The sequence below is a fragment of the Macaca nemestrina genome, chromosome 6, assembly GCF_043159975.1.
Source record: "Macaca nemestrina isolate mMacNem1 chromosome 6, mMacNem.hap1, whole genome shotgun sequence".
Taxonomy (NCBI): domain Eukaryota; kingdom Metazoa; phylum Chordata; class Mammalia; order Primates; family Cercopithecidae; genus Macaca; species Macaca nemestrina.
Genome location: NC_092130.1, coordinates 25,743,202 through 25,769,574, shown reverse-complemented (window position 1 = coordinate 25,769,574; position 26,373 = coordinate 25,743,202). Strand labels below are relative to the sequence as shown.

The following is a 26,373-nucleotide window of genomic DNA, read 5'->3' as shown; positions in this document are numbered from 1 at the left end:
CTCTCTTAATGAACATCTTCCCTTCACAATTGTGTTTTTTATCTCCACCTTTCTCCCTCAACTGTCCGCTGTTTGATCCGAATAACAGGTTCTGGAGTCACTGCCTGAGTTCAAATGGCAACTGCCATAGGCAAGTTCCCACTCTCTCTGTCTCATCTGTGAAATGAGGGCAATGATAATTGAGACCTCACAGGTCTGCTCTGAGTTACAACAAACAAGTACTTAGCCCAGGTTCCTGGTGCATAGTCGGTGCTCAGTAAATGTTTGTTAGATGAATCAGCAGACGGATATGGGCAGAAAGCAAGTCCCATTGCATCCCCCAGAGCATAATGGCCCTAAATAATAATGTAAAGTGCCATGGTTAGCAGATAGGCAATGCCTGGCTTTAGAATGCCTACATTCTCCACAAGCTAAGAAGCACCGGAAGCTGGATTAGCACGGAGTTCCTTCTGGTCAACAAGGAGATCTGTATGGCAGGTTTGCCATTGACTTCTGTACAGCCTACAGCATAGTCACAGGGAGTTAAGTTAGGCGGCCAGGATTTGCCTAATGGTAAAAAGTCCAGCCTTGGAATCAGACAAATTCCAGACAGAACTGGGTTCAAGTCCGGTTCTGCTGTTTGCTAGGTGCACTGACCTTGGGAAGCTCCCTTAACCTCCCTGAGCCTCGGCTTCCTCCTGTGTAAAGTGGGCAAGTGCTGATGTATGTTTGGAAGGACGTTATAAGGATAATGTGTAAACAGCTCGCCTTGGTGCCTGGGGTATTGATGTTGCTCAATTAATACTAGCTGGAGTGGTGATAGTGATGATGAAACAATGAAGAAGCAGGCTCGGGGAGGGTGTGGTGGACTCAAGATGGCAGCCAAGTCTTAATTACTTTCATCACTGAGGAGGGTGTCTAACTTGTCTAACTCCTCTTCCCTAGAATCTGTCCTGGCCTTAACGACTTCTTTGACCCATAGAATGTGGCACAGTGACATTCTAGGAATTCCAAGATAGGTTATAAGAAGTCTTGTAAGGCTGGGCATAGTGGCTCACACCTGTAATTCCAGAACTTTGGGAGGCCGAGGTGGGGGTATCAGATCTTTATAAAACCATCAGATCTCATGAGATTTATTCACTATCATGAGAACAGCACAGGAAGGACCCGCCCCCATGATTCAATTACCTCACACCAGGTCCCTCCCACAACATGTGGGAATTGTGGGAGCTACAGCTCAGGATGAGATTTGGGTGGGGACACAGCCACAGCGTATCGGCTGGTTACCTTAGAATAAAATAAGTTCAGTGTTTTCCATCTTTTTCTTACTTGTTGAAACCCCATTTCACATGGTCTTGGGAAGCAGAATTTATTCCAGTGAGTCACCATGAAGGCATGAGCTTTCACATGTGCTTTCAGCAGCTCAGACATCCTGGCCCTGGAGAAGCCCTTTCATGAGTCTTTCTCCACAAAGCGCCATCCTCAACTACTCCTGAGCAAGCAAGCTGTGTCTCTCTGCTTCTGGGGGTATCATGGGAAGCATGGAAAGGAATAACCTTGGATCCAATAGTGCTTCGTTTAAAACTCAATTCTGCTACTCACTTGCTGTGTGATCTTGGGTGAGTTACTTGTCTCTCTGGTCTTCATCACTTCCACTACTAAAATAAAAAAGGAGACAATATTATCTGTCTCAGGAAATTTTGACATAAATTATATATGATGTTAGTACAGAGTAAGTCTTCAGGAAGTAGTAATTATTGTTATTAATAATAGCAAAATGGCCTGGCACAGGGGCTCATGCCTGTAATCCCAGCACTTTGGGAGGCCCAGGCAGGGGTCTCCTGAGGTCAGGAGTTCGAGACCAGTCTGGTCAACATGGTGAAACACCATCTCTACCAAAAATGCAAAAATTAGCCAGGCACAGTGGCGCGCACCAGTAATCCCAGCTACTCAGAAGGCTGAGGCTGGAGAATCGCTTGAACTCAGGAGGTGGAGATTGCAGTGGGCTGAGATCATGCCACTGCACTCCAGCCTGGGCGACAGAGCAAGACTTCATCTCAAAATAATAATAATAATAATAGCAAAACAAGAAGGATTCATTGAGTCCAAGAGATCAAGTCTGCAGTGAGCTATGACTGCATCACTGCACTCCAGACTGGGCAATAAAGTTAGCCTCTGTCTCTGAAAAAATAAAAATAAATTATAAATAAAAATAATAGATCGGGCACCATGGCTCATGCCTGTTATCCCAGCACTTTGGGAGGCTGAGGCAGGTGGATCACCTGAGGTCAGGAGTTTGAGACCAGCCCGACCAACATGGTGAAACCGTGTCTCTACTGAAAACACAAAAATTAGCCAGGCATGGTAGCACGCCTGTAGTCCCAGCTACTTGGGAGGCTGAGGCAGGAAAATCACTTGAACCTGGGAGATGGAGGTTGTGGTGAGCCGAGATTGCGCCATTGCACTCCAGCCTGGGCGACAAGAGCGAAACTCTGTCTCAGAAAAAATAAAACAATAAAAAAAGCAAAACATTTAGCACAATGCCTTGCATAGAACAAGCAGGCACTGAATAAATATTTGTTGAAATTTTGTAAGTTCAAGTCAATGTCATGAAAATGAGGTGAGGGGGAAACTGTGGTATATTTTTAAACATATAACATTTTTAAACATACTGTAAAAAGTATTTTAAACTTTTTACAATATTTAAAAGATATAAATCAATGCAAAGAGTAGACTTTGTTTGGACCTTCATTACTATAAGCCAACTGTAAACACAGTGTTTTTGGCATTCGGAAAATTTTAATTTGACTTGAGTATCAGGTGACATTAAGGAACTTTTAATTTTGGTAAGTGTAATAATCACTTTGTGACTAGATTATGCAAGAAATTGCTTCTCTGTTTTTTGAAATGCATACTGATGACTCTGGAGGTGACAGACACCATGTCTGAGATTTGCTTTATAATACCCTCCCCTTAAAAAAAGAAAATTAAAGATGGGTAAGGTTAGATGAAGTAAGTATGGCAAAACGTTGATGCTTATTGAAGTTGGGTAATGGATCCATGGATGTCAGTTGCACTCTGTACTTTCGTGTATGTTTGGAAATGATCACAATTTTAAAAAATAAAAAACTTAAAAACAACCAAAAAAATGAGGCTGGACACAGTGGCTCACGCCTGTAATACCAGCACTTTGAGAGGCCAAGGAAGGGAAGGAGGATCACATCGAGCCCAGGAGTTCAAGACCAGCCTAGGCAACATAGACCTCCACCTCTTCAAAAAAGTTTAAAAATTAACCAGACATGGTGGTACTCCCCGGTAGTCTCAGGAGGCTGAGGCAGGAGGATTGTTTGAGCCCAGGAGGCTGAGGCTGTAGTGAGCTGTGATGGTGCCACTGCATTCCAGCCTGGGTGACAGAGTGAGACCCTGTCTTAAAACACACACACACACACACACACACACACACACACACACCTCTTCTTCTTGTCCAGGAACTTGGTTCTCACACACTGGGGCTCCTGACTAAGTAAGGCACAGGCTTGATGGTGAGCTGAACAGCCCATGATGCAGTTAAATTGGGAGTCTCAACCAAAATGCCTCCTGGGCACAGGGGTCTCCTGGCGGGGACGGTTTCCCATCTGGAGCCACACAGACTGATGGAATACCCCACGGACTCCCCACCCCACCATGCCCACTTCAACACACACAAAACTGGCCCCAGGACTAGTAGAAAACCAGAGCTGCTTCTGACACAACCCCTAACTAGAGGAGGCCTGGTTGGGATTAAACTTCTTTTTTTTTTTTTTTTTTTTTTGAGACGGAGTCTCGCTCTGTCGCCCAGGCTGGAGTGCACTGGCCGGATCTCAGCTCACTGCAAGCTCCGCCTCCCGGGTTTACGCCATTCTCCTGCCTCAGCCTCCCGAGTAGCTGGGACTACAGGCGCCCGCCACCTCGCCCGGCTAAGTTTTTGTATTTTTTTTAGTAGAGACGGGGTTTCACTGTGTCAGCCAGGATGGTCTCGATCTCCTGACCTCGTGATCCGCCCGTCTCGGCCTCCCAAAGTGCTGGGATTACAGGCTTGAGCCACCGCGCCCGGCCGGAGGGATTAAACTTCTTAAGTACATTATTAATTCAGGCTAGAGACCCATTGTGATGTGGCTGTTTATGACGACATCTAGAATTTGTGGTCACTTCAGAAATACCCACCATTTGAGAAGTCTGCCACGAACATTGGGAAGTTCCTTGAGGTCACTGGGATCCCTGGGCTACCCCTGGAGAACGCCTGGTTGGATCAAAAGGAAGGAACACAGCAGGGTGGGAAGGTGCACTGGGAAGGGAGTCAGGAGCCCCAAGCTCCACTCCTGATCCTGCAGCCTCTTTGGCAATGACCGCGGATAAGGCACTCAGGCAGGGTTAGAGGGGGACCTCTGGAGTTGCACAGACCAGGCACAGAACTGGTGCCAATTCTGGGAGAATCAAAATGACGTCCAAGCTCTTTCACTCACCTACTTTGCCCATCTAGGCCTTGGTTTCCTCTTCTACCAAATGGGGAGGTGGACCTTCCTGAGGTCCAAATGTATGTCACCTCCCTGACCTCCCTAAGGGGGGTCCCACTCATTCACTCACTGCCCCCACACTTTGCCCAGTTTGCAATCACACAGTTATGCTTACTTGCTTATCCCCCATGTCCCTCTCCAGCCGTCCCCACCCCAACTCTCAGCTCCAGTGGTTGGGCTCCATTTTATCCCGGTTCTTTTTTTTTTTTTTTTTCTTGAGACAGAGTCTCGCTCTGTCACCCAGGCTGGAGTGCAGTGGCGCGATCTCGGCTCACTGCAAGCTCCGCCTCCTGGGTTCACGCCATTCTCCTGCCTCAGCCTGTGGAGTAGCTGGGACTACAGGTGCCCGCCACCACGACCGGCTAATTTTTTGTATTTTTAATAGAGACAGGGTTTCACTATGTTAGCCAGGATGGTCTCAATCTCCTGATCTCGTGATCCACCTGTCTCGGCCTCCCAAAGTGCTGGGATTACAGGTGTGAGCCACCGCGCCCGGCCTTTATCCCCGTTCTATCCCTGGCACCCAGCCCTGTGCCTGACAAAGTAGGCCTTCAGTAAATATTTATTGGATGGAACCATGAACAGGTCTTGGCCCTGTGTTGACACTTAGTAAGTGCTCAGTAAATTATAGGTATGAATATGATCATTCTTACTATTATTTCTGGGTTTCAGTTTCTTCTCTGAAACATGAAGTTGCTCTTACTTATACCTCTAGAAGTATCCTGAGAATTGACGGGATTAGTGTTTGGAATAGCCTTGGTGAGCCAAGATGTAATGCAAAGAATTGCTGGCACTCCTTGCCTAGAATGCCAAGCCAATGCCAGTGAGCTGCCAGGCTGTAGGGAAACAAGGTTAAAATGGGTGCGGGGCACCAGGCACGGTGGCTCACGCCTGTAATCCCAGCACTTTGGGAGGCCGAGGCGGGTGAATCACGAGGTCAGAAGATCCAGACCATCCTGACTAACATGGTGAAACCCCATCTCTACTAAAAATACAAAAAATTAGCCGGGCGTGGTGGCGGGCGCCTGTAGTCCCAGCTACTCTGGAGGCTGAGGCAGGAGAATGGTGTGAACCCGGGAGGAGGAACTTGCAGTGAGCCGAGATCGCGCCACTGCACTACGGCCTGGGCGACAGAGCGAGACTCTGTCTCAAAAAAAAAAAAAAAAAAAAAAAACATGGGTGCAGGGCCACAACCTAAGCACAGCAGGGGAGGCATCTCTGTGAGATGTTGGGCATGGTCTTTCTTTGCTTTGCTTTTCATTCTTCATGCAAGGGTTATGACTTTTATACCGTTGCACAACAAATAAAAGGGATTCGTATTTCACAGTTTTCAAGAATCTTTTCACCGTTCTAGCCTGGGTCTGACAATTGTGGTTTCCCCCTCTGGAATGATACATGAAGACACTCAGGAAAGAGCACTGAAGTGAAGAGGAGTCCTCAGCTATGATTATGGGGACACCTACACACTCCTGGGTAGAGTACAGAAGACAAGCCATTCCCAAGGCTGTGGGAGACAAAAATCAGTGGGGATGGTGGAACAAAATGCTACTGTTTATCTCCATCATCCAAGATCTATTCTCTCCTTCTACCTTAGCAACAGAACAGAATTGTCAATGTGCCCAGTTGAAAAACTGAATTTCCCAGTCATCTTTGCGCATAGAGGAGACCAACAAGATCGAAGCAAAAGTCATCAGTTAGGACTTTCAGGAAAGTACCTGAAAGACAACTGACTAGGAGGGCGAGAGACAGATTGATGCTGCTTTTTTTTTGCTTTTCTCCTCCTTCTTTACATAATACTAGAACTCAGATGCAATGGCTGGAGCTCCAACAGCTATCTTGGACCATGAAGTGACCTCAAGAATAGAAGCCATGTACTAAAGATGGCAGAGCAGAAGGAGCCTAGGCTCTGGATGATATCATAGAGCAGCCATCCCCGTCATAGACTGTCTAGCTGTAGGTTCTCAGGATGGGAGAAATTTGAAACTCAAATTTGTTGGAACAACATTAGTCAGATTTGTGTGATTGCATGCTCAACACAATTTGTCACAGGCACAGGACTGATGGAGGAAAGGGTTTGGCACAGTATCCAACACATAGTGAGTAAATACATGGATGAAATAATTAACTATTGGCCCAGCGCAGTGACTCACACCTGTAATCCCAGTATTTTGGGAGGCCAAGGTGGGTGGATCACTCAAGGTCAGGAGTTCGAGACCAGCCTGGCCAACATGGTGAAACCCCATCACTTCTAACAATACAAAAATCAGCCAGGTGTGGTGGCGCCTGCCTATAATCCCAGCTACTCAGAAGGCTGAGGCACGAGAATCGCTTGAACCTGAGAGGAGGAGGTTGTAGTGAGCCGAGATCGCACCACTGCACTCCAGCCCTGGTGACAGAGTGAGACTCTGTCTTACACACACACACACACACACACACACACAAAAGAAAGAAAGAAAGAAAAAGAAAAGAAATAATTAACTATTGAGTAAGCTCAGGAAGGAAGGGTAGAAGGGAGGGAGGAAGAAGGAAGGGAAAGAAAAAGAGGAAGAGAGGCTGGGCATAGTGGCTTACACCTGTAATCCCAGCACTTTGGGATGCCGAGGCGGGTGGATCACTTGAGAGGCCAGGAGTTCAAGACCAGTCTAGCCAATATAGCAGAACTTCGTCTCTACTAAAAACACAAAAATTAGCCAGGCATGATGGTGCATGCCTGCAATCCCAGCTACTTGGGAGGTTGAGGCCCGAGAGTCGCTTGAACCCGGGAGGTGGAGGTTGCAGTGAGCCGAGATAGTGCCACTGCACTCCAGTCTGGACAAAAGAGCAAGACCTGTCTCAAAAAAAAAAAAAAAAAAAAAGCAGGGGATTGGGTGGGGAGAGAAAGGAAGAGGAAGAAGGAGGCAGTCTGTGATAGCTTGAGAACATTTCTCTGTTCTGCAAGTGGGCTGAGGGTTTGAAACAAGGGATCTTTTGGGCAAATTCAAGCCCCGACCCACTCCATGCCTCACCCTTAGGTCACCTTCCTAGAAGAAGCCATCATTACCATGTGCTCAACGACCCCACTGTCCCGCGTGCCGGGAGCTGACTCAGCACGGAGCAGGGTCCAGACCAGCAAGCAGCCTGGCCCCGGCCCCACGTCTGCGGCAGAGAGGCGCTGCCGAAGGCTCCTTTCCTGTCTGCGCTAGTTTCTTCATCTTGACAGTAACACAGACCCTCTGGAAGGGTCTTTCCAACTGTGAATCGTACGGTAAGATGTTTTCAAACTCACCCCAGAGGTGGCTCTTCTATGAGAAATGTAATCCTTATGTGCTGAGCAGGCACATTTTCCATCAGGACAGCCCAGAAAGGCTGATATTACAATAGACATGGAGACTGAAGTTCCCTGGCACCCAAAGCTGAGGAGGGCAGAGCCAGCTTTTGGACCCTTGAGGGTCTGGGACACCAAAGCCATGTTTTCAGCCTCTGCATTTTACTCCCTTTCCAGACTTTTTTCTTCATCCCCTCCCTGAGTGGAGGCCCTGACAAGAGGAAGAAGCTGTATGGGAGTTGGGGACAAGTTGAGGGTCGTCCATGCCCCCAACACACACCCCGCCTCTGTCCCCAGCCTCTTCCCATCTCTGGTTCCAGTCCAAAGGCAGCTCTGGCCCACTCAGCCCCACCCAGGCGCCTCTGGGGGGAAAACAAATAACAATAAAATGGTAATAACCGGCTAAGCAAGAGCATGGGCAACAGCTTTAGCCAATTAACATTCCTTCAGGGTTTGAGGCGGCCCCCTTCAGCAGCACCTCATAAATGTCAGGAGGGACTTGGAGGCGACTGGGGTTTCTCTGTGGCCTGGCTAAGACCAGCTCCCTGAGCTGGAGTTGTCCAAGTGGCTTCTCCAGGAAGACAGGGGTACACACAGCCATCCAGGGGCTGGAAGGAAGCCAGAGTGAACACCCTTACAGGGAGCCCTAGTCAGCATCACCTGGGTGGGGGACAGATTTATGGTGCTAACCAGAGGCCCAAGAACCTTCCTGATCCCAGCCTGGGGTGTGGTGGGCCTTTCTGCACCGGGAAGCAGCGGCAAGGCATGGTCAACCCCTCCCTGCTCTGACAAGAGATTATAAAGCCTCAACCAATCTCCTCTCTTTGACCAACTGCGCTGTGGTGGTTAATTTATGTCAGCTCAACTAGGCCCCAGGGTGCCCAGATATTTGGCTCCCCACGATTTCTGGGTGTGTCCATGAGGGTGTTTCTGGATGAGATTAGCATTTGAATCGGTGGATTGAGTAAGGCAGACTAGCCTCCCCATGTGGGAGGACCTCTTCTGATCCACTGAAGTCCCGAATAGAACAAAAGGCTGAATAAGAAAAAATGTTCTCTCTTTCTGCTGGGACATTGGTTTTCTCCTACCTTCAGACTCAGGCTGGGACTGGAACTTACACAATTCATTGGCTCTCATGGGTCTCACGCCTTCAGACTCAGACTGGGCTCCCCTGGGTCTCCAGCTTGCAGCAGATCTGAAGACTGGTCGGCCTCCAAAAGCACGTGAGCCAATTCCTTATAGCAAATCTCTTTATATGTCTATTTTCTATATCCATACCTATATCTTCTTCCCTTTACTCTGAATGCCTAGTCCATATACCTTAGCTTGTGGAAGGGATCTCCCCAGTTCGTATTTCTTCCTCCCTCTAAGCTCAGATTCCCTGATACCCCAAGCAGAGCCTGGACCCCTCTGATTCCCTCTCATTCCTCTCCATATTTTTCTTTCATAGCACATCTTAGATTGCGTGTCGGTTACTTTCTGTCTTCCCCAAGAGACTGTATGTCGAAGGCAGGGGCAGGGTCTGGTATACACACTGTTGAGAGCCCACCATAGTGCCTTGAGAATGGGTGAATAAACAAGTGGACAATGCCCACTTCTGCCTGAAGGCTCCCAAATGCCCAGTGGGATGGAGGGTTTCCTGGAGTCCCTGTGTGGTCCCTTTAGGGCAGCTCTTCTTAAAAACCAGAGGATCCCAAACCTGCCAGTGTCAAAGAATCTCCTGGGCTGCTTGTGAAAATGCAGGTTCCTGGCTCCACGGCCAGAGATCCCGATGGCTGGGAAGATGCATTTTGGCAAGCAACTTGCAAGATTCCCATGCAGAAGAAAAGCAGTGGCCCCTGGAGGGTGGACCTGGAATCTTCTCTGGGTCCTCCCACCTCTGCCATAGTACCCTGTCTGGTAGAGGCTCCCTGGAAGATGCATCTCTCCCGGAGAGATGAGTGGAAAGGATGGGACTGGAAGTCACTAGGGTCTGACATCCAGCTTAAGCTCTGTCCCCTAAGGAGCGGTATGACCCTTGGCAAATTGCTTCCCCTTTTATTCATAAAATGGTGGGTATAATACATATTCCAAGGGCTGTAGCAGGAATAACTGGAATTTTATGCAGGGCTATAGAGTCATATGTAGTGTACTATCACTGTATTCACCATTATTGTTACTATCGTAGTGATTGGCAGTTTTGGACAGAATCAAAGAGGGCTTTGAATGCCAGAATGAAGGATGTACATTTAGATTTAATGTCACATACGTGTGTTTATTCATTCATTGATTCACGCAATGTTTACTGAGTTACTACCATGTTCCAGTCCCAGGTTCAGGCCCTGGGGATAGAGACACCGCACCTGGCCTGAGAAGTCTCCCCTGCCCAGGGGCCACAGTGATCACAGGGCCAGGCAGCTCATGTGGGTGAGCGTCTAGGTGGGGCCTGCAGTGAACCAGGGCCAGAGTCCCCATCTGCAGAGGGCAATTGCCTCTCAGCCCCGTGCCAAAGAAGTCAGGCCAAGCGGGTTGGAGCTTCTGATTCTACAAAAGCAGCTCAGAATTTGTATATGGCTGTTCTGATTTTTAAATGTTGGCCTCTAAGGCCGGGTGCAGTGGCTCACGCCTATAATCCCAACACTTTGGGAGGCCGAGGCAGACGGATCACTTGAGGTCAGGAGTTCGAGACCAGCCTGGCCAACATGTGAAACCCCAACTCTACTAAAATACAAAAATTGGCCAGGCGTGGTGGCGGGTGCTTGTAATCCCAGCTACTCGGGAGGCTGAGGCAGGAGAATCGCTTGAACTTGAGGTTACATGAGCCGAGATTGCAGTGAGGGTGCAGTGAGCTGAGATTGTGCCACTGCACTCCAGCCTGGGTGACAGAGCGAGACTCTCAAAAAAAAAAAAAAAAAAAAAAAAAAGTTGGCCTCTACTTTTAAAAGTTAGTTTAAGCTGAGAACTGAAGAACTGAGTGAGAATTACGCAGGCGCTGAGAGGGGCAAAGCCTATTGGCCTGTGGACTACCCTCCCCAGAGGAGTGGCTTGGCCCTGGATCCTAGATACTACTTCTCCCTGGACAAATGTTCACTGGGACAAGAAGCCAGCCCTGGTCGAGCTTGGCCCACTCACTAGGAGGAATACCAATTCCGAGGAGGAACTGAAGGTGCTTCCAGAAGTGATCATCTGGGTGAAAGGTGACTTGGGAGTGCCATAGCTTGAGGGAGGAGGAGACAGAAGTCCAGAGAGGATTAAGACCAAAGCAAAGTTACACCGCAAATAACAGCCGAGCTGGAGTCAGAACACAGCCTACAAGCTCCCTGCCTAATGCTCTTCCCATTCTTCCAGGAAACCTCACCACGTGTCTGTTCTTGGCTTGCTGCTGCTCTGTTCACATCCTGAGGGATGCTGGGATTAGGGCCAGCCAGGCCTGGGATCAGTGGGCAGTGAAACACAGATACCAGCTTCACTTCTGAGAAGAGCAGATGTTCTAGCATGGAGAGTGGTCGGAGTGGAGGGGACAAATGGTCATAATATAAAAAGCTGTTGAGAGGACAGGCACAGTGGCTCACACCCATCATCCCAGCAATTTGGGAGGCTGAGGTGGGAGGATCAAAGGAGCCCAGGAGTTCAAGACCAGCCTGGTGAACATAGGGAGACACCATCTCTACCAAAAAAAAAACAATTTTTTTTTTTTTTAAATTAGCTGCAGTGACCTGTGATCATGCCACTGCATTTCCAACCTGGATGACAGACCAAGACCCTGTCTCAAAACAAACAAACAACAACAACAAAATAACTGTCAAGGACCAGAAGCCACTAGAGGACCGAGGTGGAGTCGGAGCTTGCTTTGTACTCCCCTTTGCCCAACAGACACACACAGAACTCACTCGGGGCTGCACAGGTGAGACATGTGGAGGTTAAATGCGTGTTGACTGACAAACTTGCTGTCTTGACCGGACTTCATAGACTTCACCCATGGAGTGACTGCTCAGCCATGCTTGGTGGGCAGAAGTCAGTATCTCCCCTGTTCTGGCAGATCCACTTTGGGGAACCCGGGAGAGTGAGGGGATTTCTCCCAGCCAGTGTGTTTGGTACATCAAGACCAGCAGTGACCTCATAGCTGCCTCGGGCTGTCGCCACCTGCGCAGGTGGGAGTGAGGTGGGCGCTGACAGCTCCCTCCAGGTTGGGGCGGTAGGCTGGAGCCTAACGCCCTGGAGACAGAGGTCGTGCTCCTGGAGGCTGGGCTCCTGTAGGAGTCCTAGCACCGCCACGAGTCGCCTTGGACCACGCAGCTGCCAAGGTCCCGCGGCCCTTCCCCGCGCCTGGAGTGTGGGCATTGCGGGAGAGTGCCCCTTGAAGGCTCGCGGCCCCAAGTCCTGCGAAACAGACGTGCATTTTAAAAGCTGGCGTGGGCGGGGCGCGGTTGCTCACGCCTATAATCCCAGAACTCTGGGAGGCCTGGGAGGGTGGATAACCTGACGTTGGGAGTTCGAGACCAGCCTAGCCAACATGGTGAAACCCTGTTTCTACTTAAAAAATACAAAAATAGCTGGGCGTGGTGGTGGACGCCTGTGTTCCTGGCTACTCGAGAGGCTGAGACAGGAGAATCGCTTGAACCCGGGAGGTAGAGGTTGCAGTGAGCCCAGATGGCACCACTGCACTCCAGCCTGGGCGACAGAGTGAGATTTCGTCTCAAAAAAAAAAAAATTTTTGACCAAATCCAAGATGGCGGCCAGCAGGAGGCTGATGAAGGAGCTTGAAGAAATCCGCAAATGTGGGATGAAAAACTTCCATAACATCCAGGTTGATGAAGCTAATTTATTGACTTGTCAAGGGCTTATTGTTCCTGGCAACCCTCCATATGATAAGGGGGCCTTCAGAATCGAAATCAACTTTCCAGCAGAGTACCCATTCAAACCACCGAAGATCACATTTAAAACAAAGATCTATCACCCGAACATCGACGAAAAGGGGCAGGTCTGTCTGCCAGTAATTAGCGCTGAAAACTGGAAGCCAGCAACCAAAACCGACCAAGTAATCCAGTCCCTCATAGCACTGGTGAATGACCCCCAGCCCGAGCACCCGCTTTGGGCTGACCTAGCTGAAGAATACTCTAAGGACCATAAAAAATTCTGTAAGAAGGCTGAAGAGTTTACAAAGAAATATGGGGAAAAGCGACCTGTGGACTAAAATCTGCCACGATTGGTTCCAGCAAGTGTGAGCAGAGGCCCCGTGCAGTGCATTCAGACACCCCGCAAAGCAGGACTCTGTGGAAATTGACACGTGCCACCGCCTGGCATTCGCTTGTGGCAGTTACTAACTTTCTACAGTTTTCTTAATCAAAAGTGGTCTAGGTAACCTGTAAAGAAAGGATTAAAAATTTAAGATGTAAAAAAATAAATAAATAAAAATAAATAAAAATAAAAATAAATAAAAATAAAATAAATAAATAAATAAATAAAATTTTTAAAATGCTGGCGTGGTGGGAAGAGGAGAGCAGAAGGTGATGGGCGTTGGGAAGGCCATGGCGTCATTGATGAGCCACCCGCAATAAAGAATAAAGCGCATTTTGACTCTTCTGGTCCGCGTTTCTTTGTCTCCTCCTAGTGGACATCGAGGGAGCTTTAAAACACTTTAAAGGAGGAAGTTTAAGATACCTTTATTTTCCTTTTCCCTCCCACCCTCCCACTCTTCCTCCCTCCCTTTCTTCTTTACCTTGCTTTATTACTTGTCTGTCTTTCTTTTTCTCCTTCCCTCCCTCCCTTCTTCCTTCCTTCCTTCCTTTTTTCTCCTCCCTCCCTCCCTCCTCCTTCCTTCCCTCCTCTTCCCTCCTTCCTTCTTTCCCTTCTCCCTCCCAGCTTTCCAAAGTGCTGGGATTACAGGCGTGAGCCCCCACGCCCGGCTAACCAATCTTTTATTGATGGATGTTTAAGCAGCTTCCAATATTTTCTTATAAACAATATTGTAATGAACATCTTTCATTACATAAGGATAAATTCTCAAAGGGCAACCTCTAGGTTGAAGAAGTGACAACCTCTAGGTGCCATAGCACGTTAAATTTGGATACATATTGCTAAATTGCTGCCCAGGCAAGTTTAACCCACTCCCTACACCTCCCTCCAAGCAATGTATAGAGCATCTGTTTTTCCACTTACTCACAAACACTGGGAATTGTCATTTTTCTTCTTCTTTTTTTTTTTTTAAGAATAGAGGTGGGGTCTCACTATGTTGCCCAGGCTGGTCTCACTCCTGAGCTCAAATGGTCCTCCTACGTTGGCCTCCCAAAGTGCTAGGATTACAGGTGTGGTCTACCATGCCCAGCCATAATGGTCATTTTTAATTTCTGCCAGTCTGTTAGGTATAAAAAGTTATCTTTCACAGGCCAGGCACGGTGGCTCACACCTGTAATCCCAGCACTTTGGGAGGCTGAGGCAGGCGGATCACAAGGTCAGGAGATCGAGACCATCCTGGCTAACACGGTGAAACCTCGTGTCTACTAAAAAAACAAAAAATTAGCTGGGCATGGTGGCAGGCACCTGCAGTCCCAGCTACTTGGGAGGCTGAGGCAGGAGAATGGTGTGAACCCAGGAGGCAGAGCTTGCAGTGAGCTGAGATCGTGCCACTGCACTCCAGCCTGGGCAACAGAGCGAGACTCTGGCTAAAAAAAAAAAAAAGAAAGAAAGAAAAAGAAAAAGCTATCTTTTTTTTTTTTTTGAGACGGACTTTCCCTTTATTGCCCAGGCTGGAGAGCAATGGTGTGATCTCAGCTCACCGCAACCTCCACCTCCCGGGTTCAAGTGATTATCCTGCCTCAGCCTCCCAAGCAGCTGGGATTACAGGCATGTGCCACCACACCTGGCTAATTTTGTATTAGCCAGGTGTCTTAAACTGGTCTTAAACTGCCAACCTCAGGTGATCCAGAGTGCTGGAATTACAGGCATGAGCCACCATGCCCAGCCAGCTATCTCATTTTAATTCGTGTTTCTTCTATAACCAAAGTGGTGAAATGGAAACATAGGTTTTCTTTATGCCTTCTTTTTGTTTTTTGTTTGTTTTGAGACAGGGTCTTGCTCTGTCTCCCAGGCTGAAGTACAGTGGCGTGACCTGGGCTCACTGCAACCTCCATCTCCCAGGTTCAAATTAAGTAATTCTCATGCCTCAGCCACCCAAGTAGCTGAGATTGCAGGCGTGAACCACCATACCCAGCTAATTTTTGTATTTTTAGAAGAGACGGGGCTTCACCATGTTGACCAGGCTGGTCTGGAACCCCTGGCCTCAAATGATCCTCCTACCTCAGCCTCCCAAAGTGCTGGGATTACAGGCATGAGCCACCACGCCTGGCCTGGCTTGCTCTTTCCTAATATGTATTTGCAACACAATATTCTTTTAATTATATAAAATAAGCCTTTATACTAAGTCTTGTTAGTTGATAGAGGTGCCCCTCCTAAGTCTTCTAGTTTCATAAATTTCCTATCCTTGCTCTCCCATGTGACTCTAGAATACGTGTATTAAATTTTGCAAAAGATTTTGGTGATGTTTGATTGGATTGCTTTGTACTTACAGATTAAACTGGGGATAACTGATATCTTTTTTTTTTTTTCCTTTTGAGACGGAGTTTAGATCTTGTCATCCAGGCTGAAGTGCAATCACGTAATCTCGGCTCACTGCAACCTCCGCCTCCCAGGTTCAAGCGATTCTCTCGCCTCAGCCTCCCGAGTAGCTGGGATTACAGGTGTGTGCCACCACGCCCAGCTAATTTTGTATTTTTAGTAGAGGTAGGGTTTCACCATGTTGGCCACACTGGTTTCAAACTCCTGACCTCAGGTGATCCATCCACCTCAGCCTCCCAAACTGTTGGGATTATAGGCGTGAGCCACCATGCCCAGCTGAGAACTGACATCTTTTGTTCATGATCATGATATATCTTGCCATAATTCAGATCTTTTTTTTTTTTTTTTTTTTTTGAGACGGAGTCTTGCTCTGTCGCCCAGGTTGGAATGCAGTGGTGCGATCTTGGCTCACTGCAACCTCTGCCTCCGGGTTCAAATGATTCTCCTGCCTCAGCTTCCTGAGTAGCTGGGATTACAGGCACATGCCACCACTCCCAGCTAATTTGTGTGTGTGTGTGTGTGTGTGTGTGTGTGTGTGTTTAGTAGAGATGGAGTTTTACCATGTTGGGCAGGCTGGTCTCGAACTCCTAACCTCCTGATCTGCCCACCTCAGTCTCCCAAAGCGCTGGGATTATAGGCGTGAGTCACCACACCCAGCCTTAGATCTTTTTTTCTTTTCTTTTCTTCTTTTTTTTTTGAGATGGAGTTTCACTCTTGTTGCCCAGGCTGAAGTGTAATGGCTCAATCTCGGCTCGACGCAACCTCCGCCTCCCAGATTCAAGCAATTCTCCTGCCTCAGCCTCCCGAGTAGCTGAGATTACAGGCATGTGCCACCACGCCAGTTCATTTTTTTTGTATTTTTAGTAGAGACAGGGTTTCTCCATGTTGGTCACGCTGGTCTCGAACTCCTGACCTCAGGTGATCTGCCTGCCTCAGCCTCCCAAAGTGCTGGGATTACAGATGTGAGCCACCATGCCTGGCCAATTCAGATCTTAATTAACTTTTTCAGTAAAGTTTCATAAATGCCTTCAGAAAGATGTTTTTTGGTTGGAGGATTTCTAGATGTTGTATGTTTGGTTTTGCTTTGCTTTTGTCAATATGCTTTTTTTTTTTTTCCCCTACTATATATTTAGGATTGTTTTTTGTTTGTTTGTTTGTTTAAATTAGAGACAGGGTCTTGCTGTGTTGACCAGGCTGGTCCCAAACTACTGGCCTCAAGCGATCCTCTTGCCTTAGCTTCCCAAAATGTTGGGATTATAAGCATGAACCACTCTACCTGGGCTATGATTAATTATTATTGCTGGATTTCAACAAAGCTATTGGTTTTTTCCATGTTGAGCTCATAGCTTAGCACTTGCTGAAATCTCTAATTGGTTTTAAACGTTTGTGTCATTAATTCTCTTGTGTTTTTAAGACCCCTAATCCTATCATTGACAAATAGAGTTTTCTATCTTCCTTTCAAAGAGTTACACTTTTTTTCTTTTTCTTGTTTCATTACATTAGTTAGGACCTCCAGTATAATGTTGGGTAGAAGCAATAATAGTGAGAATCCTGTTTTTTCCTGACATGCGTGGGTATCCTTATAAGTTTCTCCATGAAATATGATTGTAAACACACTATTTCTACTTTTATCTTATTCTTTAAAATCATCTTTCAGTATTCTGAAAACCACCTTCCTTTTTTTATCCAATAATTCTGTCTTGATACTAATTTACACAGGGAATGATGGAAACCAGGCAGTATGCTAAAACAAATAGAAACTTCTGCAATAATAGAAATATTCTACATGTGTGCTGTCTAATATGGTAGCCACATGTGGCTACTGAGCATTTGAAATGTGGCAGTACAACCAAGGAACTGAATGTTACATGTAATTTAATTTACATTTAAATTTACAAACTTATACTTGATTCAGTTATTGGAAAACTTTTAAGTATGCTTGGAACAACTGGGGTATGTGAAGGTATTTTTCAAATGTAACTTTTATCATATAAATAATGATCAGGTGTTTCTAGTGAACATTTAGTGCCCAATTGAGATGTGTTGTAAGTACAAAATACTAACCAGATTTCAATGATTTGGTTCCAAAGAAAAGGAGGTAAAATAGCTCAGTAATGATTTTATATTGATTACATGTTAAAATGTAATATTTTTATATATTAGATTAAATATCGTATTAAAATTACTTTCATCTGTTTGCTTTTATGATTCCTAATGTGGTTATTAGAATATTTAAAATTACATTTGTGATTGCCTTTATATTTCCCTTGGACAGTATTTTAGAGAATGTAGTGGTGAGAGGAACCGGCTTCCCTGAACTTGAGGTTATGGCCCTGTGACTTAGACCCGGCCTCTCATCCTCTCTGAACTTTGGTTGCTTTGTGTTAAAAAAAAAAAAACAGATAAGTCCACCCCTGTACATCCTCTCAATGCTATTGTGAGAATCAAATCAAATATGCACACAAAGCTGTTTTATAGGCTGTAAGAAGAATTAAGCGCAACAATGACATATTTTTAGCTTTTGCTAGAAGCCAGGCTCAGCACTAAATGCCTCCATGCATTTCTCCCACAGGCCCTATGAGGCAGGTGCTACTCCTATTTTGCAGATGAGGAAACTGAGCCTGAAAGAGGCTGAGTGACCTGTCCCTCAACCCACAACCAGAATGTGGCACTGCCAGGGTCCCAAATCAGGCTGACTGAGTCGAGTGCCCACATCCTCAACTCACAGCACATCAAAGGGACAAAAAAAAAAAAAAAAAAAGAACCAACCTACTGAGATTTGAAAAGCCAAACCTCAGGCAGGCCATGGTGGCTCATGCCTGTAATCCCAGAACTTTGGGAGGCCAAGGCAGGCGGATCACCTGAGGTCGGGAGTTCGAGACCAGCCTGGACAACATGGTGATACCCCATCTCTACCAAAAATACAAAAAATTAGCCAGGCGTGGTGATGGTCGCCTGTAGTCCCAGCTACTCAGGAGGTTGAGGCAGGAGAATCACTTGAGGTGGGGAAATGGAGGCTGCAGTGAGCCAAGATTGTTGTCCACTGCACTCCAGCCTGGGCAACAAGAGTGAAACTACATCTCAAAGGAAAAATAAAACAAAGGAAGGAGGGAAGGAGGGAGGGAGGGAGGGAGGGAGGGAAGGAAGGAAGGAAAGAAGGAAGGAAGGAAGGAAGGGAGGGAGGGAAAAGAAAAGCAAAGCCGGACCCTAACTCCCAATCAATGTCAGAATCACAGACATCTGTCCACAGTTTTGCAGGTAGTGGAGTACTCTGCTAAGGAGGGTTGGCTGTGGGTCCATCCACACTCCAGCTAACAAGCCTGGGCAGGCCTGTCAATCTCTCTAAGCTTCCTCTAAAAAGTGAATAGTGGTCACCCTCTGCTGGTAATTAAGTGAGATAATGGCTAGAAAAGTGTTAGCACAGGCCGGTCATGGTGGCTCATGCCTGTAATCCCAGCACTTTGGGAGGCCGAGGCAGGTGGATCACCTGAGGTCAGAAATTCAAGACCAGCCTGGTCAACATGGTGAAACCCTGTCTCTACTAAATACACAAAAATTAGCCGGGCATGGTAGCGGGCGCCAGTAATCCCAGCTACTCGGGAGGCTGAGGCAGGAGAATCGCTTGAACCTGGGAGGTAGAGGTTGCAGTGAGCTGAGATCGTGCCATTGCGCTCCAGCCTGGGCAACAAGAGCGAAACTTCGTTCCAAAAAAAAAAAAAAAAGAAAGAAAAAAAGAAAAGTGTTAGCACAATGCCTTGCACGCAGGAATAATTTTTTTTTTTTTTTTTTTTTTTTTGAGATAGAGTTTCGCTCTTGTTGCCCAGACTGAGTGCAATGGTGCAATCTCGGCTCACCAGCGGAACCTCCACTTCCCGGGTTCTAGCATTTCTCCTGCCTCAGCCTCCCGAGTAGCTGGGATTACAGGCAAGCACCACCATGCCCAGCTAATTTTAGTATTTTTAGTAGAGACGGGGTTTCACCATATTGGGCAGGCTGGTCTCGAATTCCGTACCTTACAGGATCCGCCCGCCTCGACCTCCCAAGGTGCTGGGATTACAGGTGTGTGGGATAACACCTGGCCGGAATAACGATTTTTAATTGTGGCCTTTCCTGCTTCCAACGTGGCACCAAATACCAACTGTGTGGTTTGGAAACCTTGCTCAATCTTTTGGTTCCTGGGTTTTGTTTTGTTTTGTAAACAGGGATGAAGGTAGCTTCCGCCTCAGGATTTTGCATGTGGGTTGAGAGTAGGATACTCCTAGATACTGTCAATACTGAACAAATTTGGTCATTTCGTACCCGTGATGTCCTGGATCAAGCGCTCTCCTCGGGTCGGTGGTCTTTGCAGAGAGAAGCCCCGCCGCCGTGCGCTCCTCGGAAAGGGAAGTCGCGGGTGAACAACCCAGTATGCGATGAAAAGGGCAAAGTAAGAAAGCGCACACCGGCCCAAGGCACCATGGCTCGCGCCTGTGGTCCCAGGCGGGAGGATTGCTGGAGCCCAGGAGTTGGAGGCTGCAGTGAGCCGTGTTCGCCCCGCTGCGCTCCAAACTGGGCGGCAGAAGAGCGAGACCTGGTCTAAAAAACTCAAGATACTAAAAAAAGAAAGCACATCTCTTCCAGCAGAGGGCTCCCGGAGGCCCGGGCTGGGGAGGAACTGGGAGAATGGGGCAGGTTTGACCTGCGGCAAAGAGGAAGGGGGAGCAGCTTTGCGTCTGAGGCGGCCTTGGCCATTTGCTGTAGGGCCTCGCTGCCTTCGCACTGCGGCCACCTGGGTGAAGTTTACCCTGGCTCCTGCCTGCTGCACCGTCACCTCCGGCCCCTCACTACAGAAATGAAGACCACTAAGGAGCAGGAGCGTCGTAACCGCCCGCCTGGGGTTGACTTCTCTTGGAGGGATCGGTCACGTGACCCTAGCCACCCTCTCCTTTAAACTGCGCCCCAGGATCCCCGGCGGCAGAGATAAAGTGCTGGACTTTAGCCTCAGACGACCGCGCTCTTAAACCTTAGATGGACCTCATCCCAGCCTGGTGACCTCACCAGCTCCCGGCGCTGTGCTCAGCTACCCTCCCCTGCGCTTGGAAGCGCTTCCTAGCCCGCCCCGCCAGGGTTCCGCGGAGGATTGGATGGCACTCTTCCCACACTGTGTCTGGCGCGTCCAGGCTCGGTCACTTCAGGCTGCTTTCCTGAACCACCGCAGGTCCCTTTTCCCACAGCCGCACGAGTCCCCCTCAGCAGGTTGCTTGCCCTCTCAGGACTTGTTTAAAGGGTCTAAAATGGCACTGGGGCTGTGGTGGCTGGCAAAGCACCCTGCAAATGTTAATCCCCTTTCCATCCCTAAAAGTTTGAGACCCGCCATTTAGCCTTAACGGGGCCCGGTTTCCTCCTCTAGAAGCTGAAGATAAATGAGACACTTCTACATGAGGTTCATTTACTATTCATTCAGCCAACCGTGTTTTTGAAGTGCTGAGTACAGTGTGGTCTCAGGCAGATGCTACCCATGTCCTCCTCTCTCCTTCCCCTGGCGGGTGTGTAGGCCCCTGGCGGTTCCCAGGGCTAGTCATGGCACCAGAACGCTGCCGGGTGAGAAATCTCAGAGCAATGTGGAAGCTTCTCATAGAGCTGCATTTACTCAACCACGAGGGACTAGTCTATTCTGAAACTTTCTCTTTGTATCTAGTTGTTAAAATGTCCGTTTCTTTTATGAAATGAGAGTAACCAGGGCTGGGAGTTTTCTTTTTTCTTATTTATTTATTTATTTATTTATTTATTTTGAATTGAGACGAGGTTTCCCTGTGTTGTCCAGACTGGTCTCGAACTCCTGGGCTCAAGCAATCCTCCAGCCTCAGCCTCCCAAAGTGCTGGGATTACAGCCCTGGGCCACTGCGCCTGGCTGGGAGTTGATTTTCTAAATGTTCTCGGGTTCCCAGGTGCGGTGGATCAGTCAGGCGCAGTGGCTCACAGCCCCCGTAATCCTAGCACTTTGGGAGGCAGGCAGATCACCTGTGGCCTGGTGACCAGCCTGGCCGACATAGTGAAGCCCCGTCTCTACTGAAAATACAAAAATTTGCTGGGCGTGCTGGTGCTCACCTGTAGTTCCAACTACTGGGAAACCTGAGGCAGGAGAATCGCTTGAACCCGGGAGGCAGAGGTTGCAGTGAGCCGATGTGAGATCGCGCCACTGCACTCAAGCCTGAGTTACGGAGTTTGACTCTGTCTCAAACAAATAAATAAATAGATAAGTAAATAAATGTTATTTAGCAAAATTAAAAGTTGACAGGCAACTCCAGTGTGACAGGAAGGCCCTAGAATGGCCTCCCGCGGTCCCCTTCTCCTGATATTCAAGCCTTTGTGTGATCCCCTCCCCTCAAGAGTGGCTGGGGCTGGTGACTTGCTACTAAGAAATAGAATGTCGCAATAATGACCTCTCTGATTAGATTAGCAATGACTGTGACTTCCATCTTGCCAGGTGACTCTCGCTCTTCTTGGCTTGCACATTTTGATGAAACAAACTGCCACACTGAAAAAGCAGCCAGGCTGGGGGCAGTGGCTCACACCTGTAATCTAGCACTTTGGGAGGCCAAGGCAGGCAGATCACGAGGTCAGGAGTTCGAGACCAGCCTGGCCAACATGGTGAAACCCTGTCTCTACTGAAAATACAAAAATTACCCAGGCGTGGTGCCTGCTGACTATAATCCCAGCTACTCGGGAGGCTGAGGCAGAAGAATCACTTGAACCCAGGAGGCGGAGGTTGCAGTGAGCCGAGATCGAGCCATAGAACTCCAGCGTGGGAGACAGAGCAAAACTCCCTCTCAAAAAAAAAGAAAAGGAAGAAGAAGAAGAAGAAGAAGAAGAAGAAGAAGAAGAAGAAGAAGAAGAAGAAGAAGAAGAAGAAGAAGAAGAAGAAGAAGAAGAAGGAGGAGGAGGAGGAGGAGAGGAAGAAGAAGAGGAGGAGGAGGAGGAGGAGGAAGAGGAAGAGGAAGAGGAAGAAGAAGAAGAAGAAGAAGAAGAAGAAGAAGAAGAAGAAGAAGAAGAAGAAGAAGAAGAAGAAGAAGAAGAAGAAGAAGACAGGCAGCCAATAAAGTAGTAAGGAGCTGGTGGCCTCTGACCAATAGCTAGGGGTACTGAGGGCCTCAATCCAACAACCCGGGAAGAACTGAGTCCTGCCAACAGCCAGGTAAGCTGGAAGCAGGTGGTTCCCCAGTTGAACCTTAAGGCTACTAAAGCCCAGCATGTAAAGTTTCAGGAGGCACTCACTTGTAACAAGTGAGCCCTGACCCCACTCTGTGTGGCCAATACCCTGAATAGCGCCTGTGAGATACCCTGCAGTGGAGAAACCAGTGAATCTGTGCCCACTGGGTTTTGGGGTGATTCATTATGCAGCTATAGATAACCAATGTATCTGGGTATTTTTAAATGTTCTTGGTCTGTGGAATCCAAAAACCAACTCCTTTACAGGAGGTCATGTGAGATGGTATCTTAAGGGTGAAGAGGCAGCCCCAGGACAGACCTAGATTCCTTTTTGTTTGTTTGTTTTGAGATAAGATCTTGCTCTGCGCCCAGGTTGAAGCGCAGTGACAAAATCTTGGCTTACAGCAGCCTCAACCTCCTGGGCTCGAGCAGTCCTCCCACCTCAGCCTCCCAAGTAGCTGAGACTACAGATGTGCACCACCACACACAGCTGTTTTTTTCTCTTTTGTATTTTTTTCTTTTTTCTTTTTTCTTTTTCTCTGGCTATGTTGCCCAGACCTAGATTCTAATCTCAGACCCTCCTCTAGTTAGCTCAGTAGCCTTAGGCAAGTTACTTTGATTTCTCTGAGCCTCAAATTTCTCACGCAGAAAAATGGGTATAGTACTGATTTCCTAAATTAAATTATATATGTGTAAACACCAATAATAACCATTTCTAGAGCATTCTTTTGTGTTAGAGCCAATGTTAAAGGCTTTACAGGCATTATTGCATTTTATCCTCACAAACTTATGGGGCCAGTTCATTTATTACCCCTATTCTTCAGATAAGAAAACTGAGAAGGCACAGGCGTTGTGTGTGCCAGATGCATTGTAGGCCTTCAATAAATTGTGTCATAAATAAAGAAAAAAAAAAGCAAGCCTTCCAACATGCGCTTTCCTACCTGTTACCACTAGGTGGCAGCAAAGACAGGCAGACGAACCAGGCTTTAAGCTTAGTTGAAAACGTATTCCTGAAAATAAATTTGTTTATTTAGATGAAATTGTATTCCTGCATTCTTTTTTATTTTATTTTTATTTTGAGACGGAATTTCACTCTTGTTGCCCAGGCTGGAGTGCAATGGCGCCATCTCGGCTCACGGCAACTTACGCCCCAGGGTTCAAGCGATTCTCCTGCCTCAGCCTCCTGAGTAGCCGGGATTACAGGCATGCGCCACCACGCCCAGCTAATTTTGTTTTTGTAGTTTTAGTAGAGACGGTGTTTCTCCGTGTTAGCCAGGTTGGTCTTGAACTCGAACTCCCGACCTCAGGTTATCCGCCTGCCTCGGCCTCCCAAAGTGCTGGGATTACAGGCGTGAGCCACCACGCTCGGCCTCCTGCGTTCTTTTACTAAGTATTTATGTGCCAAGTGATCTACAAGAACTAGTTATATTCTCATCACAACCATATGTGAGATTTGTTATTACCAGTTTACAAAGGCGGAGACTGGGGCTGAGAGGTGTGACTTCCTAAGGTCCACACAGCTAGAAAATGACATGAATTAAGTTAAACGTGTGGTATGAATACTTCTAAAACTTTTCTATGCCGATATATCTGAGTTGCTGTATAGATATTTCTAGAGAAAAAGGGAATAATTTTGTGTGTGTTTTAAGAATTCTGATCATGGCCGGGCGCGGTGGCTCAAGCCTGTAATCCCAGCACTTTGGGAGGCCGAGGCGGGCGGATCACAAGGTCAGGAGATCGAAACCACAGTGAAACCCCGTCTCTACTAAAAATACAAAAAATTAGCCGGGCGCGGTGGCGGGCGCCTGTAGTCCCAGCTACTCAGGAGGCTGAGGCAGGAGAATGGCGTGAACCCGGGAGGCGGAGCTTGCAGTGAGCCGAGATCGCGCCACTGCACTCCAGCCTGGGCAACAGCGTGAGACTCCGTCTCAAAAAAAAAAAAAAAAAAAAAAAAAAAGAATTCTGATCATATTATTATTAATTTTATTTATTTATTTATTTATTTATTTATTTTGAGGCAGAGTCTCACTCTGTTGCCCAGGCTGGGGTGCAATGGCGCCATCTCTGCTCACAGCACCTCCATCTTCCAGGTTCAAGCAATTCTGGTGCCTCAGCCTTCCGAGTAGCTGGGATTACAGGCACCAGCCACAACACCCAGCTAATTTTTGTATTTTTTTCATAGAGGCAGGCCTTCACCATGTTGGCCAGGCTGGTCTCAAACTCCTGACCTCAAGTGATCCACCCGCCTCGGCCTCCCTAGGAGCTGGGATTACAGGCGTGAGCCACCGGGCCCGGCCCATATTATTCTTTAATTTGCTTCTTTCACCTGCCAGTGAATCTTAGAAACATTTCCAAGGAATCCATTCTTTTTGGCATCTGTACAGTATTCTATAGTGTGGGTGGATCACAAAATGTCTAGATAATAAACCCTCTGTGGCTAGTCATCTGAATTACTTCAAATTTTTTGCTTTTATCAAAAAACAAAGAAAAATGCTTCCAGAAATATCCACAAACAGATGTCACTGTGATGGTGTTTCTGTCGGTAGACTCCCAGGCGTGTGACCCCTGGGTTGCAGGGTGTGTGTAGCTGTGTAGCATGGCCAAGACAGTCCCTAGGGGGAGAGACGAATGAAGAAAATGTCTCAGGTCCTTTCCCGGCAGAGATCCCAGCTGAGTGTACTCCTCTGTCTGTGCCTGGGGCACACGCACATTGCCACCTTTAAGGTTTTACTGTGCAAGCCCCATCACCACAATCTGACTAGAAGCCCCCTAAGTTACTTCCGTGCTTTCATTGACATGAGAATTGTGCATGATTCATCCTGTGGGGCAGTGTGGATGGGAAGGACTGGCCCACTGCCAGGGGGCGGGGAGGGTCCCTTCTACTCCCCTGACACCATGCCACACCTTAGCTTATTCATTCTTCACTGTCCCTATCAGATAGGAGCTATGATTTTCCCCATTTTACAGATGAGGAAACTGAGGCTCAGGGAGGTGGAAGCACCCATTGGCATAAAAAGCATGGCATGGTGGGCAGTGCAGACGCAGAATAAGGTTGGGGAAACCAAGCTAATTGGCATGGGGCGGTGGGGGCACTCCTAGACCCACAAGGGATGCAGAAGCACCCCAGGCAGGGCCCACAGCAGTGAGGCTGGCAAGGGTTTTCCCAGAGAGGGCAACCTGGGTGTTCTTGCCCCACCTCTCGTGGGGCTGCCAGTCCTGCCCCCAGGAACATGTTATCTGTGTCCTGGGGACACAGCTGCAGATTCTCGCCAGCTGAGGCCCTCCTGGCAGGTGGTGTATGACCTTTGGACATGTAAACAGCCTTGGCCTGACCAGGGGTGGCCCAGCTTGGCATTGGGGCCTGCAGACCTGTGTGTGCCCAGGCAGGTGTGTGTGAATATGTTCAGGGCCATGAGGGTGTGTTTGGGTCTCCACACATCCACTTGGGATTGGACCTGGGGGCCGAGGACATCTCATTCATCCTGCTGCCTCCCCATACCCTGGGGAATCCTCAGGTTACTTCCTAAAAGAGGACCAGGCTGGAACCAAGAAATCCCAGAAGAACCTGAGGACCAGAGAGGGGCTAACATGTGCCTAGGGCCACCCAGCAGTCAGAGCCAGCTCCATAAATCTCTCTGCTGCAGACCCTGACCCTGCTGCTGGTCCTACTGCCTCCCACCCACCACCTGCAGCTCCTCTTATCTCTGGGGCCCCGGAGCCTGCTGATTCCTGGGACAGGGCCCACCCTCCCTGGGG

General features: G+C 48.0%; 1 pseudogene; it reads left to right on the top strand.

The window, feature by feature from the left end:
- Positions 1 to 12,538: 12,538 nt before the first annotated feature.
- On the top strand, positions 12,539 to 13,205 carry LOC105482622 (ubiquitin-conjugating enzyme E2 L3 pseudogene; annotated as a pseudogene).
- The last annotated feature ends 13,168 nt before the right edge of the window (positions 13,206 to 26,373 follow it).